The 13968-nt window shown below is 41.9% G+C and overlaps 1 pseudogene; it reads right to left on the reverse strand.

Annotated features, from left to right (window-relative positions):
• Positions 1-13206: 13206 nt before the first annotated feature.
• Positions 13207-13656, reverse strand: LOC104657998 (annotated as a pseudogene).
• Positions 13657-13968: the final 312 nt, after the last annotated feature.

Genomic DNA, 13968 nt, shown 5'->3' on the forward strand with positions numbered 1-13968 from the left:
TTCATATAAGGAGTCAGGAAAGGATCCAGTTTGAGCTTTCTACTTATGGCTAGCCAATTTTCCCAGCACCATTTATTAAATAGGGAATCCTTTCCCCATTTCTTGTTTCTCTCAGGTTTATCAAAGATCAGATGGCTGTAGATGTGTGGTATTATTTCTGAGGACTCTGTTCTGTTCCATTGGTCTATATCTCTGTTTTGGTACCAGTACCATGCTGTTGAATTTTGTCAAAGGCCTTTTCTGCATCTATTGAGATAATCATGTGGTTCTTGTCTTTGGTTCTGTTTATATGCTGGATTACGTTTATTGATTTGCGAATGTTGAACCAGCCTTGCATTCCAGGGATGAAGCCCACTTGATCATGGTGGATAAGCTTTTTGATGTGCTGCTGGATTCGGTTTGCCAGTATTTTATTGAGGATTTTTGCATCGATGTTCATCAGGGATATTGGTCTAAAATTCTCTTTTTTTGTTGTGTCTCTGCCAGGCTTTGGTATCAGGATGATGTTGGCCTCATAAAATGAGTTAGGGAGGATTCCCTCTTTTTCTATTGATTGGAATAGTTTCAGAAGGAGTGGTACCAGCTCCTCCTTGGACCTCTGGTAGAATTCAGCTGTGAAACCATCTGGTCCTGGACTTTTTTTGGTTGGTAGGCTATTAATTATTGCCTCAATTTCAGAGCCTGCTATTGGTCTATTCAGGGATTCAACTTCTTCCTGGTTTAGTCTTGGGAGAGTGTAAGTGTCCAGGAAATTATCCATTTCTTCTAGATTTTCTAGTTTATTTGTGTAGAGGTGTTTATAGTATTCTCTGATGGTAGTTTGTATTTCTGTGGGGTCGGTGGTGATATCCCCTTTATCATTTTTTATTGCGTCTGTTTGATTCTTCTCTCTTTTCTTCTTTATTAGTCTTGCTAGCGGTCGATCAATTTTGTTGATCTTTTCAAAAAACCAACTCCTGGATTCATTGATTTTTTGGAGGGTTTTTTGTGTCGCTATCTCCTTCAGTTCTGCTCTGATCTTAGTTATTTCTTGCCTTCTGCTAGCTTTTGAATGTGTTTGCTCTTGCTTCTCTAGTTCTTTTAATTGTGATGTTAGAGTGTCAATTTTAGATCTTTCCTGCTTTCTCTTGTGGGCTTTTAGTGCTATAAATTTGCCTCTACACACAGCTTTAAATGTGTCCCAGAGATTCTGGTATGTTGTATCTTTGTTCTCACTGGTTGCAAAGAACATCTTTATTTCTACCTTCATTTCATTATGTACCCAGTAGTCATTCAGAGCAGGTTATTCAGTTTCCATGTAGTTGAGTGGTTTTGATTGAGTTTCTTACTCCTGAGTCCTAGTTTAATTGCACTGTGGTCTGAGAGACAGTTTGTTATAATTTCTGTGTTTGTACATTTGCTGAGGAGTGCTTTACTTCCAATTATGTGGTCAACTTTGGAATAAGTGTGATGTGGTGCTGAGAAGAATGTATATTCTGTTGATTTGGGGTGGAGAGTTCTGTAGATGTCTATTAGGTCTGCTTGCTGCAGAGATGAGTTCAATTCCTGTATATCCTTGTTAACTTTCTGTCTCATTGATCTGTCTAATGTTGACAGTGGGGTGTTGAAGTCTCCCATTATTATTGTATGAGAGTCTAAGTCCCTTTGTAAGTCTCTAAGGACTTGCTTTATGAATCTGGGTGCTCCTGTATTGGGTGCATATATATTTAGGATAGTTAGCTCTTCCTGTTGAATTGATCCCTTTACCATTATGTAACGGCCTTCTTTGTCTCTTTTGATCTTTGATCGTTTAATGTCTGTTTTATCAGAGACTAGGATTGCATCCCCTGCTTTTTTTTGTTCTCCATTTGCTTGGTAGATCTTCCTCCATCCCTTTATTTTGAGCCTATGTATGTCTCCGCATGTGGGATGGGTCTCCTGATTACAGCAAACTGATGGGTCTTGACTCTTTATCCAGTCTGCCAGTCTGTGTCTTTTAATTGGAGCATTTAGTCCATTTACATTTAAGGTTAATATTGTTATGTGTGAACTTGATCCTGCCATTTTGATATTAACTGGTTATTTTGCTTGTTAGTTGAAGCAGTTTCTTCCTAGCCTCAATGGTCTTTACATTTTGGCATATTTTTGCAATGGCTGGTACCGGTTGTTCCTCTCCATGTTTAATGCTTCCTTCAGGGTCTCTTCTAAGGCAGGCCTGGTGGTGACAAAATCTCTAAGCATTTGCTTATCTGTAAAGGATTTTATTTCTACTTCACTTATGAAACTTATTTTGGCTGAATATGAAATTCTGGGTTGAAAATTCTTTTCTTTAAGAATGTTGAATATTGGCCCCCACTCTCTTCTGGCTTGTAGAGTTTCTGCCGAGAGATCTGCTGTTAGTCTGATGGGCTTCCCTTTGTGGGTAACCTGACCTTTCTCTCTGGCTGCCCTTAAGATTTTTTCCTTCATTTCAACTTTGGTGAATCTGGCAATTATGTGTCTTGGAGTTGCTCTTCTGGAGGAGTATCTTTGTGGCGTTCTCTGTATTTCCTGAATTTGAATGTTGGCCTACCCTATTAGGTTGGGAAGTTCTCCTGGATGATATCCTGAAGAGTGTTTTCCAACTTGATTCCATTTTCCCCCTCACTTTCAGGCACCCCAATCAGACGTAGATTTGGTCTTTTTACATAATCCCATACTTCTTGCAGGCTTTGTTCATTTCTTTTTCCTCTTTTTTCTTTACACTTCTCTTCTTGCTTCATTTCATTCATTTGATCCTCTACCGCTGATACTCTTTCTTCCAGTTGATCGAGTCGGTTACTGAAGCTTGTGCATTTGTCACGTATTTCTTGTGTCATGGTTTTCATCTCTGTCAGTTCGTTTATGGCCTTCTTTGCATTAATTATTCTGGTTATCTATTCTTCCACTCTTTTTTCAAGATTTTAATTTCTTTGCACTGGGTACGTAATTCCTCCTTTAGCTCTGAGAAGTTTGATGGTCTGAAGCCTTCTTCTCTCATCTCGCCAAAGTCATTCTCTGACCAGCTTTGATCCGTTGCTGGCGATGAGCTGCGTTCCTTTGGAGGGGGAGATGCGCTCTTATTTTTTGAATTTCCAGCTTTTCTGCCCTGCTTTCTCCCCATCTTTGTGGTTTTATCTGCCTCTGGTCGTTGATGATGGTGACGTACTGATGGGGTTTTGGTATAGGTGTTCTTCCTGTTTGTTAGTTTTCCTTCTAACAGTCAGGACCCTCAGCTGTAGGTCTGTTGGAGATTGCTTGAGGTCCACTCCAGACCCTGTTTGCCTGGGTGTCAGCAGCAGAGGCTGCAGAAGATAGAATATTGCTGAACAGCGATTGTACCTGTCTGATTCTTACTTTGGAAGCTTCCTCTCAGGGGTGTACTCCACCCTGTGAGGTGTGGGGTGTCGGTCTGCCCCTAGTGGGGGATGTCTCCCAGTTAGGCTACTCAGGGGTCAGGGACCCACTTGAGTAGGCAGTCTGTCTGTTCTCAGATCTCAACCTCTGTGTTGGGAGATCCACTGCTCTCTTCAAAGTTGTCAGACAGAGTCGTTTGTGTCTGCAGAGGTTTCTGCTGCTTTTGTTGTTGTTGAGCTGCGCCCTGTCCCCAGAGGTGGATTCTACAGAGACAGGCAGGCCTCCTTGAGCTGCTGTGAGCTCCACCCAGTTCAATCTTCCCAGGGCTTTGTTTACCTACTTAAGCCTCAGCAATGGCGGGCGCCCCTCCCTCAGCCTTGCTGCTGCCTTGCAGTTAGATCACAGACTGCTGTGCTAGCAATGGGGAAGGCTCTGTGGGCATGGGACCCTCTCGGCCAGGTGTGGGATATAATCTCCTGGTGTGCCCGTTTGCTTAAAGCGCAGTATTGGGGTGTGAGTTACCTGATTTTCCAGGTGTTGTGTGTCTCAGTTCCCCTGGCTAGGAAAAGGGATTCCCTTCCCCCTTGCACTTCCCAGGTGAGGCAATGCCTCGCCCTGCTTCAGCTCTCGCTGGTTGGGCTGCAATATCTGACCAGTACTGATTGTCCGGCACTCCCTAGTGAGATAAACCCAGTACCTCAGTTGAAAATGCAGAAATCACCTGTCTTCTGTGTCGCTCGCACTGGGAGCTGGAGACTGGAGCTATTCCTATTCAGCCATCTTGCTCCGCCCCCAAGATCTGGTCATTTAAAAGTGTGTGGCAGTCCCCCTACTCTCCCTTGCTCCTGCTTTTGCCGTGTGAAGTGCCTGCTCCTGCTTTGTCTTCTGCCATGAGTAAAATCTTCCCAAGGCCTCCCCAGAAGCAGATGATGGCACTGTGCTTCCTGTACAGTCTGCAGAACCATGAGCCAATAAAACCTCTTTTCATATAAATTACCCAGTCTCTGGCATTTCTTTTTTTTTTTTTTTTTTTTTTTTTTTTGAGACGGAGTCTCGCTCTGTCGCCCGGGCTGGAGTGCAGTGGCCGGATCTCAGCTCACTGCAAGCTCCGCCTCCCGGGTTTACGCCATTCTCCTGCCTCAGCCTCCCGAGTAGCTGGGACTACAGGCGCCCGCCACCTCACCCGGCTAGTTTTTTGTATTTTTTAGTAGAGACGGGGTTTCACCGTGTTAGCCAGGATGGTCTCGATCTTCTGACCTCGTGATCCGCCCGTCTCGGCCTCCCAAAGCGCTGGGATTACAGGCTTGAGCCACCGCGCCCGGCCCGGCATTTCTTTATAGTAATGCCAAGAACAGTCTAATACACCTACAACCGTATAATTTTTGATCAAGTAGACAAAAATAAGCAATAGGGAAAGGACTCTCTATTCAGTAAATGGTGCTGGGATAACTGGCTAGCCATATGCAGAAGAATGGAACTGGACCCCTACCTTTCACCATAATTTTTGTTTTTGAAAAGATAGTAAAATTCTTAGATGAGGAGAGTATCCTACACTTATAACAATGCTTAGGCAGCATGCTCTAGTGTGCAATGGAATTATTGTTTAAGTACAGAAAATGCAAAAACAAATCTATGTTCTAATAACATTCTTACCTATTTGGGGTTTGTGTAATTTAAATGAAACCTAGTAGATAAAAATGCTAAGTAAATATGGGACCTAGTAAATCTAAATATCTGTAGCACTTCAAATATGACGATAATGATAACCCAATCTTAAAATACGAGGAAAACACATATAAATCAATAGTGCTGTATTATAGTGCTGTTACTGTGTATACCATTTTTATCATGGCAACTTGTAGATTAAACATAAAGAAAAGCTGTACCCTTAAATATTGAGATCTACTGTGTTTTCTTTCTTTCTCTCTCTCTCTCTTTCTTTCTCTTTTTTCTTTTTTTTTTTTTTTTTTGAGATGGAGTCTTGCTCTGTCTCCCAGGCTGGAGTGCAATGGCAGTGTCTTGGCTCACTGCAACCTCTGCCTCCTGGGTTCAAACAAGTCTCCTGTCTCAGCCTCCTGAGTAGCTGGGCCTACAGGTGCCTGCCACCACACCCAGCTAATTTTTTGTGTTTTTAGTAGAGACGGGGTTTCACCATGTTAGCCAGGATGGTCTCTATCTCCTGACTTTGTGATCCGCCTGCCTTGGCCTCCCAAAGTGTTGGGATTACAGGCATGAACCACCGTGCTCAGCAGAGATCTACTATTTATCCAGAGTTCTTAGTGAATCCAAGGAGAGGGTCATGGAAAAGTAACAAGGTCTAACGTGAAACAATGATGAGAGGGAAGTAGTAAAGAAAAGGGGAGAGGAGAACTAATGAGAGTTCTCCATAATACAATAAAAATCTGGCACTTTCAAATTCTAAATATGAAGTTTCTTAAATTGGCAAGGCAGAGGAACATGTGCACACAGAGATATACATGTACTGATGGCCACACACACAGGCCAAAGCATGTTTGGGGAACCACATTTGGACACAGATGCAGACTAAAATGTGAGTCAGCTGTGTTTCTACTTCTAGAAAAGTGCTATGACAGAGGCCGGGAGCGGTGGCTCATGCCTGTAATCTCAACACTTTGGGAGGCTGAGGTGGGCGGATCATGAAGCCAGGAGATTGAGACCATCCTGGCTAACATGGTGAAAACCCGTCTCTACTAAAAATACAAAAAAATTAGCTGGGCGTGGTGGCGGGCGCCTGTAGTCCCATCTACTCAAGAGGCTGAGGCAGGAGAATGGTGTGAACCCGGGAGGCGGAGCTTGCAGTGTCACACTCCAGCCTGGGCGACAGAGTGAGCCTCCATCTCAAAAAAAAAAAAAAGAAAAAGAAAAAGAAAGAAAGAAAAGTGCTATGACAGAAAGGTTTGTTTGGGTGTGTTGCTATCAGACAGGAAACAGACTATATATCCCTTCAAAAGCCGGCCTTCAAAAATGCCTTCATATAGGGAAAAGCATCTGGCTTGTGGTAGAGGGTTGACTTCTGCTCAACAGTGATGTCCGGGTGATAATCTCATTCTCCTCCAGGCTCCAGGTATCTCAGGAGTATCTGTCTGTTATAGTTTTTTTCTATTCATAGTTCAGTACAGTTGACCCTTGAGCAACGCAGGTTTGAACTGCACACATCCACTTATACGTAGATTTTTTCAATAAATGTATTGAAAAATATTTTGGAGATCTGTGACAATTTGAAAAACCTTGCAGACAAACCACATAGCCTAGAAATATTGAAAAAAATAAGAAAAAGATAAGTCATGAATGTATACAATATATGTAGAAACCAATTTATTTTATCATTTATTGCCATAAAATATATACAAATCTATTATATAAAGGCAAAATTTATCAGAATACACATGCACTTACAGACCGTACATAATCCCATTTGCAATGAAGAGAAATGTAAGATGCAGTATTAAGTCGTTGTAAAGATTTTATGTGTAAAGATGCAGTATTAAGTCATTACCACATAAAATTTACTGTAGTATTACGTATTGTACTACTGTGAAAATGTTATTGCCCCTTCCTGTTGCTACTGTGGTGAGCTCAAGTGTTGCAAGACTCTGCTTCATGCCCTGTGACAATAATCATCTTTGCATGATCAGTTCCTCTTCAGTAAATTGGGGATTGCAGCAAAAAATGATTTTGGAGTTCTTGTGTATTTTTCATTGTGTTTAGTGCAATACCACAAACCTTGAGTAACACCATGGGACCCATAGGAAGTGCCACTAGTGATGGTGGAAATGCTTCCAAGAAGCAGAAAAAAGTCACAACATTATAAGAAAAAGTTGAATTGCCTGATATGGACCACAGATTGTGGTCTGCAGCTGCAGGTGTCCCCATTTCAGACAGACAATTGTATTTCCTATTTTTTATGGCTTTCTTAATACCATTTTTTCCTTTAACTTACTTTATTGTAAGAATACAGCAAATAATACATATTGCATATACAATACATGTTAATCAATCATTTATGTTATTGGTAAGGCTTCTGGTCAACCATAGGCTATTTGTAGTTAAATCTGTGGGGAGTCAAAAATTAGATTTGGATTTTTAACTTTATGACAGATGGGCACCCCTAATACCCACATTATTCAAGAGTCCACTGTACTTGTCAAATTTCCATAGTCAGGTGTGAAGACTTTGGAACTTTCCTAATCCTGGACTGTGGTTTCCATTTAACCTTAGAGAATTTGGGCTTACTGGAGTCGTTCATTCTTCGGGCACAGATGCTAGAGAGAGGAAGATTTCTCTGGTCTGGCTCATACCCCACAAAAACTTCAATAATTGCAGGATCAACAGGACACCATGTCTGGTGGTTTGCAGACAAGAACACACTGGACTAATAAGGCTTTCTTGCAGTTCTGAGACAGGACACTGGGATGAGTGGAGCCCAGGTGCCAGGACCGGGACAGAAGGGCCAGCCGAGCAGCTGACGGGAGTTCAGGAATGTGGTCTATGATCATGATAACCCAGTGTGAACCTTCATGAGGAATGGTTTTGTCCCAGAAGGTGGGACCAGAGAATGCTCAGTGGGGTACCATTAGACTGACTCTCTTCATCCAGCTTTTGGTCCTTTTCTTTATTCTTTACTAAATGTATCTTTGTGATGACAGGAGTGCTTCAAAGCGTTCTCCAACAGAGAATTAGGGAGCCAGCAGAGGCGAGGGAAAGGAGATAATGTGGGCATCAGCTCAGGACGTTTTCTCCATCTCAACTCACTCTTTTTTGTTTATTTCTCTTAAAAAATGCCAAACCTCCCCCAAAAATGCTGTGGTGTTTTCATCCTTCTTTCGCTAAAAGTATTCACTTTCAAGTTAATGGAGAAAACAGGGGAGAGGAAAAGTTTCTTTTATCTCTACAAATAGATCTGCATAAAAATTAAAAAAAATAAAAACCACAGAACTTTGAGGTTCCTAGAGCACTCAGTTTTTGGAGAAGGTTCCAGTTGCCCAAGTCCGTTGGTGTAGTGAAGGATGCTCTCACTGGTTCTAAACCCCTGGTCTTGCAAAATATTCAACATTGCAAAAAGGAAAGAAAAAGATCAATTGTGAAGTACAAAAATGCTCCCACAGTATTCCATGACCCCCTCTCTCTAACATTCTGGAGGCAAAGCAAACTCCACCTTTCACACCCTCAAAAGGATGGCTGCTCTTTTCCCACATGGGCCAGCCCCTCAGTACCCTGCTCAGTGCCTTCTACCACACATATGTAGTGGCCCTAACAGGGGTTACTGTGTTTGTTTTAAATATACTTGTAGTGTGTTTTAGTGTTGCTGAGGTATAACAATACATGCACTTTTCAAGTACCTACTAAAACCAGGAACTTTCTCACACAAAACAATCCTGTTAAGCAAGCACTATTTATTTCATTTTAAAAGGATAATGCTTGATACATATACACAATAGAATACTATGCACCCATAAAAAAGAACAAAATCATGTCCTATGCAGTAATATGGAAGGAGCTGGAGGCCATTATCCCAAGTGAATAAGAAGAGAAAACCAAATACCACATGTTCTCACTTATAAATAGGATCTAAATATCGGTTACTCATGGACATAAAGATGAGAATCACAGACACCAGGGACTACTGGAAGGGAGAGAAGGGAGGGGGCAAGGGTTGAAAAGTAGACTGTTGGGTCCTATGCTCACCACCCAGGTGATGGGATCATTTGTACTGGAAACCTCAGGGTAACACAATATACCCCATGTCACAACCCTGCACACGTACTCCCTCAATCTAAAAAAAAAAAGTTGAAACTGTTTACAAAATAATAAAAACTAAAGTACAACATTCAGACTTACAGAGGCAAAGGGTTATAGTCCCCTACTTATAACATTTTGACTTACAAATTTTCAACTTACAATGAGGCAAAGATCATATACATTTAGTAGAAAGTGTACTTCAAATTTTGAATTTTGATCTTTTCTTGGGCTAGCGATATGTGGTATGATATTCTCTCATGATGCTGGAAAGTGGCAGCGAGCTGATCCGCAGCTCCCAGTCAGCCACGTGATCACAATAGTAAAACATTGATACCATACTCCACAGTGTATTCAATACATTATATGAGATATTCAACACTTTATTATAGGCTTTGTGTTAGACTATCTTTCCCAACTATAGGGTAATATTAAGTGTTCTGAGCATATTTATGGTAGGGCTAGGCTAAGCTATCATGTTTGGTAGGTTACGTGTATCAAATACTTTCTTGACCTAACGATATTTTCAACTTATTATGGGTTTATTGGAACGTAGCCCAATAAACTGTAATATATGCATCTGTAATATGCATATATTCAAGGTTAGCCAATAAGTGGTTGAGCTGGGATAAAAGATAATTGCAAGCCAATACCACCTGCTCCTTCAAGGACAAGGCTAACATAAATCTATACATTCCCTATCCTTTCCATGGATCTGAAGGCAATTTTACCTTTATCTTCTTGCCTTATTAATACTTTGTTTATAATGCTTTATAGTTTTTACAAGACATTTTAAACATACATTCTACATATTTCACAAGGTAGGCACATTTTCTCCATTCTGCATTAGAGCGCAGAGTGTCATGTTCAAAGTTCCTAACTTATGTGTATCAAATCCTCAAACTAGAATAATTTAACTTCATGCTTACTGCTTTCTCTACCACTTTATGTTGCTAGTGTTTTCTTACTAGCAACTACCTGAATGCTACCCTGTGCTTCTTGAAGAGCTCACTGTCAAGCTTACTTAAGTTTTGGATATTGATTTGTTGCTTAACAATTATTAAAGCCAAATTTCTATTGCATCCTTACCTTTCTAAGAGAGACATACCATATTCCTCAAAGTCAATCTTGTAGCTGTAATAGCACAGAACTTGAGACAATGCAGTGTGAGGGTTAAGGTGAAAGTACACAATTAATATTTAAACATATATGTGGAACAGCCATCATAATGTGTCCGGAATTGGTGGGTTCTTGGTCTCCCTGACTTCAAGAATGAAGCCGCAGACCCTCGTGGTGAGTGGTACAATTCTTAAAGATGGTATGTCCGGAGTTTGTTTCTTCAGGCATTCAGATGTGTCTGGAGCTTCTTTCTTCTGGTGGGTTCGTGGTCTCACTGACTGGAGTGAAGTTGCAGACCTTTGTGGTGAATGTTACAACTTTTAAAGGCAGTGCATCTGGAGTTGTTCATTCTTTCTGGTGAGTTTGCAGTTTCGCTAGCTTCAGGAGTGAAGCTGCACACTTTCACGGTGAGTGTTACAGCTCATAAAAGCAGCGTGGACCCAAAGACTTAGCAGCAGCAAGATTTATTGCAAAGACAGAAACAACACAGCCTGTGGAAAAAAACCCAAGCAGGTTGCCTCTGGCTGCCTGGTAGCCTGCTTTTATTCCCTTATCTGACTCCACCTACATCCTGATGATTGGTCTATTTTACAGAGAGCTGATTGGTCCATTTTACAGAGAACTGATTGGTCTATTTTGACAGCGTGCTGATTGGTACATTTAGAATCCTCTAGCTAGACATAAAAGTTCCCCAAGTCCCCACTAGGTTAATTAGATACAGAGTACTAATTGGTACTTGAGCTAGGCACAGAGTACTGATTGGTGTATTTACAATCCTTGAGCTAGACACAGAGTGCTGATTGGTGTGTTTACGATCCCTTAGTTAGATATAAAAGTTCCCCAAGTCCCCACCAGACTCAGGAGCCCAGCTGGCTTCACCCAGTGGATTCCTCACCAGGGATGCAGGCCAGCTGCCTGCCAGTCCTGCACTGTGCACCCGCACTGCTCAGCTCCTGGGTGGTTGATGGGGACCCAGCGCCATGGAGCAGGGGGCAGCACTCTTTGGGAAGGCGCTGGCCACGTGAGAGCCCATGGCCACTTGAGAGCCCACCGTGAGGGGGTGGGGCTCGGATATGGCGGGCTGCAGGTCCTGAGCCCTGCCCCACAGGGAGGCAGCCGAGGACTGGCGAGAATTCGAGGGCAGCCCCGGCCGGCCGGCACTGCTGGGGGCCCTGGACAACCTCCGCAGCTGCTGGCCTGGGTGCTTAGCCCCTCACTGCCCTGGGTCTGGGGCACCGGCCGGTTGGCTGTTCCGAGTGTGGAGCCCGCCTGGCCCACGTGGGATGGAACTCCTACTGGCCCTCGAGGACCCCTTGCAGCCCCAGTTCCCGCCCACCCGTCTCCCTCCACACCTCACCGCAAGCCTCGGCCAGCCCAGAGAGGGGCTCCCACAGTGCGGTGGCAGGCTGAAGGGCTCCTCAAGCCCCTCCAGAGTGGATGCTGAGGCCGAGGAGGCGCCAAGAGTGAGGGCTGCTAGCACGTTGTCACCGCTCAATGATTAATCATATCTGTTGATGTGGTGTGGAGAATAAGAATTTTCCTTGGGACATTGGGAGAAGACTGACAACATAGAGAAATTTTCTGGCATGGAAAGTAAGTTTAAAGGGATCAATGAAAATATATAAACAGACGAGTGAGCTCTTTTAATTTCGCTATTTTGAAATTCTGTTTGGTGGTCCAGTTATAGAAATACAGCAAAGGTGCTTATCAGCATGAAAAGTTATTTAATCATCCACACTTCCTGAAAACTTCGGACTCCTGCCAAAGCAAATAGGGCCCAGGTGTCACCATGGTAGCAGATTATCTGATAAACAGTTGATGTTTGGACAATATGCATTCTAGACATGTTGAATGGATAAACTTTGATTTGAGATATAAAAAATATTAGAATCAGAAATTCTGTTTTAATAGATTATGATGTTGATTTAATGAAATTGGTTTTGAACCAGTTGACTTTTTTTCTTCCTGTTTTTGGTAAAATTTTGTTTTGCTCCATTAAATAGAACTAACCGAGGGTTTGTTATCTCAATATTAGTAAAAATTAATTCAAAATCCTGCTGTCATGCATACCTAGCTAGTACTGGAAAACTAGCTTTTGTGGAGATCAGTTATAAAAGCATTGTGGTAAGAAAATAAAATCTGATAGCCTGACAATAACTTCCTAAATACACACGTATAGTTTAATCTTACTGGAAATAAATATGAGGAAATTATCTTCAGAAACTGCTGATAAAATGTTATACTATTTTTATAGATTAAGACAATTACAAATACTATTTTGAAAACGTTTTGAAATTAATGTTACTATGTTGTCTCATCTGCTTAGCATTTAATTAATAATAGTCTACCCATTCATTCATAGACAGGTGTTAAGTAAAGTTCTTATTCATGTAGTAGCCTCATGTAGTTTCCCGCTCTAGGTATTTTAAGGGTCTGTGAGAGAAATCAGCAAAAGAGATGGGAAACGCTTTAATTTAAATTATTATTATTACTATTTTTTTCTTTTTGAGATAGGGTCTGGCTTTGTCACCCAGGCTGAAGTGCAGTGGTGTGAACACTGCTCACTGCAGCCTCGATCTTCTGGGCTCAAGTGATCCTCACACCTTAGCCTCTCAACTAGCTAGGACTATAGGCATACATCACCACACACAGCTAATTTTTGAATGTTTTATAGAGATGGGGTTTCACCATGTTGCCCAGGCTGGTCTTGAACTCCTGGGCTCCAGCGATCTACTGGCCTTGGCCTCCCAAAGTGAAGGGATTACAAATGTAAGCCACCACACCTAGCCTGATTTAATTTTTTTTTTTTTAGCACAAACACATTTCTTTATTAGCCAAGGGATGATCCTAATTAATCCAACACATTTGAAATAGCTACATGTAAAATGTTTGTGATAAAGATAATTGAACACAGTAATGAAAAAAAAAAAAAGAAAAGAAACAGTATGGAGATTTGCTCATTGAATTGAGCTTGGTCATTCTCTTAGTTAATTCCTGTCCAAAGTGATGATGGAATTTTTATTCTACTTTTTCATAGATCCGAGTACAGGTGACATTGTTCATGACACAGTCCACCACTAATTTCCCGTCTTTCAATTTTCTTGTTATTGTGCTTTCCTTCCCATCCCACTCCTGATGCTGAACTAATGCACCATCTGTAAAGTTGCAGACAGTCTGGGTTTTTCTGCCATCAGCTGTGGTTTCTTCAAATTTCTCTCCCAGGGTACAAGAAAACTGTGTTGTTTTCAAAGTGCTCTCAGTTTTTATGGTGAGGTTTTTGCCATCACAAGTGATGATACAGTCTGGCTTGGCCATTGTGCCCATTTTTCGCAAAGCTATTCCTACTCCTAGCTCCTTCATGTATTCATCAAAGCCTTTGCTATCCACCAGGCACCATCTTCTTTCCAGCAGCTGAACTGTGGCCATGGTGGGCGCGGGCAGGCTGACGTGCAGAGAGGGATCGGCGTCGGCGTGGCAGCGTGCTGTCGCCTGATTTAATTTTTATTTGCAAATTCTTGGTAGTGGTTAGGAGCGAGAACTCCAGTCAGACAAATCTGGAATCAAATTCCACAGCTGCTTCTTAGTAGTAACTGATTTAATTTTCAGTTCCTTTTTTTTTTTTGGTAAAGTAATGGTTAAAAATAGCATCTATTATTTAGAGGTACTGTGAGAATGAACGTGGGATTTCATGTAATTCCCTTGGCCTAGAGACTAGTACAGGGTTAGTCAAAGCTCTTC

Source organism: Rhinopithecus roxellana, chromosome 4 (genome assembly GCF_007565055.1).
Source record: "Rhinopithecus roxellana isolate Shanxi Qingling chromosome 4, ASM756505v1, whole genome shotgun sequence".
NCBI classification, from domain to species: Eukaryota; Metazoa; Chordata; class Mammalia; order Primates; family Cercopithecidae; genus Rhinopithecus; species Rhinopithecus roxellana.